The 2500-nt window shown below is 56.9% G+C and overlaps 1 pseudogene; it reads left to right on the top strand.

The window, feature by feature from the left end:
* LOC126435877 (large subunit ribosomal RNA) overlaps positions 1 to 2500 on the top strand; it is a 7412-nt pseudogene that overhangs the window by 819 nt on the left and 4093 nt on the right.

Here is a 2500-nt window from a genome sequence, read left to right as displayed (position 1 = left end):
CTGGCCCGGCCCCGGACCCGCGCCGCTGTTGGCTCGGGATGCTCTCGGGCGGAATAATCGCTCCCGTCAGCGGCGCTTCAGCTTTGGACAATTTCACGACCCGTCTTGAAACACGGACCAAGGAGTCTAACATGTGCGCGAGTCATTGGGCTGTACGAAACCTAAAGGCGTAATGAAAGTGAAGGTCTCGCCTTGCGCGGGCCGAGGGAGGATGGGGCTTCCCCGCCCTTCACGGGGCGGCGGCCTCCGCACTCCCGGGGCGTCTCGTCCTCATTGCGAGGTGAGGCGCACCTAGAGCGTACACGTTGGGACCCGAAAGATGGTGAACTATGCCTGGCCAGGACGAAGTCAGGGGAAACCCTGATGGAGGTCCGTAGCGATTCTGACGTGCAAATCGATCGTCGGAGCTGGGTATAGGGGCGAAAGACTAATCGAACCATCTAGTAGCTGGTTCCCTCCGAAGTTTCCCTCAGGATAGCTGGTGCTCGTACGAGTCTCATCCGGTAAAGCGAATGATTAGAGGCCTTGGGGCCGAAACGACCTCAACCTATTCTCAAACTTTAAATGGGTGAGATCTCCGGCTTGCTTGATATGCTGAAGCCGCGAGCAAACGACTCGGATCGGAGTGCCAAGTGGGCCACTTTTGGTAAGCAGAACTGGCGCTGTGGGATGAACCAAACGCCGAGTTAAGGCGCCCGAATCGACGCTCATGGGAAACCATGAAAGGCGTTGGTTGCTTAAGACAGCAGGACGGTGGCCATGGAAGTCGGAATCCGCTAAGGAGTGTGTAACAACTCACCTGCCGAAGCAACTAGCCCTGAAAATGGATGGCGCTGAAGCGTCGTGCCTATACTCGGCCGTCAGTCTGGCAGTCATGGCCGGTCCTTGCGGCCGGCCGCGAAGCCCTGACGAGTAGGAGGGTCGCGGCGGTGGGCGCAGAAGGGTCTGGGCGTGAGCCTGCCTGGAGCCGCCGTCGGTGCAGATCTTGGTGGTAGTAGCAAATACTCCAGCGAGGCCCTGGAGGGCTGACGCGGAGAAGGGTTTCGTGTGAACAGCCGTTGCACACGAGTCAGTCGATCCTAAGCCCTAGGAGAAATCCGATGTTGATGGGGGCCGTCATAGCATGATGCACTTTGTGCTGGCCCCCGTTGGGCGAAAGGGAATCCGGTTCCTATTCCGGAACCCGGCAGCGGAACCGATACAAGTCGGGCCCCTCTTTTAGAGATGCTCGTCGGGGTAACCCAAAAGGACCCGGAGACGCCGTCGGGAGATCGGGGAAGAGTTTTCTTTTCTGCATGAGCGTTCGAGTTCCCTGGAATCCTCTAGCAGGGAGATAGGGTTTGGAACGCGAAGAGCACCGCAGTTGCGGCGGTGTCCCGATCTTCCCCTCGGACCTTGAAAATCCGGGAGAGGGCCACGTGGAGGTGTCGCGCCGGTTCGTACCCATATCCGCAGCAGGTCTCCAAGGTGAAGAGCCTCTAGTCGATAGAATAATGTAGGTAAGGGAAGTCGGCAAATTGGATCCGTAACTTCGGGATAAGGATTGGCTCTGAGGATCGGGGCGTGTCGGGCTTGGTCGGGAAGTGGGTCAGCGCTAACGTGCCGGGCCTGGGCGAGGTGAGTGCCGTAGGGGTGCCGGTAAGTGCGGGCGTTTAGCGCGGGCGTGGTCTGCTCTCGCCGTTGGTCGGCCTCGTGCTGGCCGGCGGTGCAGGATGCGCGCGCCTGCGCGGCGTTCGCGCCCCGGTGCTTCAACCTGCGTGCAGGATCCGAGCTCGGTCCCGTGCCTTGGCCTCCCACGGATCTTCCTTGCTGCGAGGCCGCGTCCGCCTTAGCGTGCTCCTCCGGGGGCGCGCGGGTGCGCGGATTCTCTTCGGCCGCCATTCAACGATCAACTCAGAACTGGCACGGACTGGGGGAATCCGACTGTCTAATTAAAACAAAGCATTGCGATGGCCCTAGCGGGTGTTGACGCAATGTGATTTCTGCCCAGTGCTCTGAATGTCAACGTGAAGAAATTCAAGCAAGCGCGGGTAAACGGCGGGAGTAACTATGACTCTCTTAAGGTAGCCAAATGCCTCGTCATCTAATTAGTGACGCGCATGAATGGATTAACGAGATTCCCGCTGTCCCTGCTAAAGCACTGGGAAACGTTCGTTAAAAAGGAATTTCGAACTAATGTGTGGGGCTTACCATATAAAATCGTGAGTGAGAAGCTTAAGACACCTCTCATTTTGTCGACGCTTCAGAAGGCAGATGGTTCTACTACATCAGGGTGGCGAGATTCGGCAGAATATTTAATGGAAAGTTTACTCCCAAGTGATGATCCGGCTTCAGATAATGAACACCAGGCACTCTTGAGACAGAAGATGCAAGAAGAGTATCCAGATGAAGGAGTGGTTGTACCATTTGCTCAGGAGGAAGTGAGTCGTGCTATTGACACCATGAAGAAAAATAAATCCCCCGGAATAGACAAGATCACAGCAGAAACGTTACAACAACT

This window comes from Schistocerca serialis, unplaced genomic scaffold (assembly GCF_023864345.2).
Source record: "Schistocerca serialis cubense isolate TAMUIC-IGC-003099 unplaced genomic scaffold, iqSchSeri2.2 HiC_scaffold_1221, whole genome shotgun sequence".
NCBI classification, from domain to species: Eukaryota; Metazoa; Arthropoda; class Insecta; order Orthoptera; family Acrididae; genus Schistocerca; species Schistocerca serialis.
The sequence above is the reverse complement of the archived record's forward strand: the minus strand, read 5'-3'. Positions and strand labels throughout refer to the sequence as shown.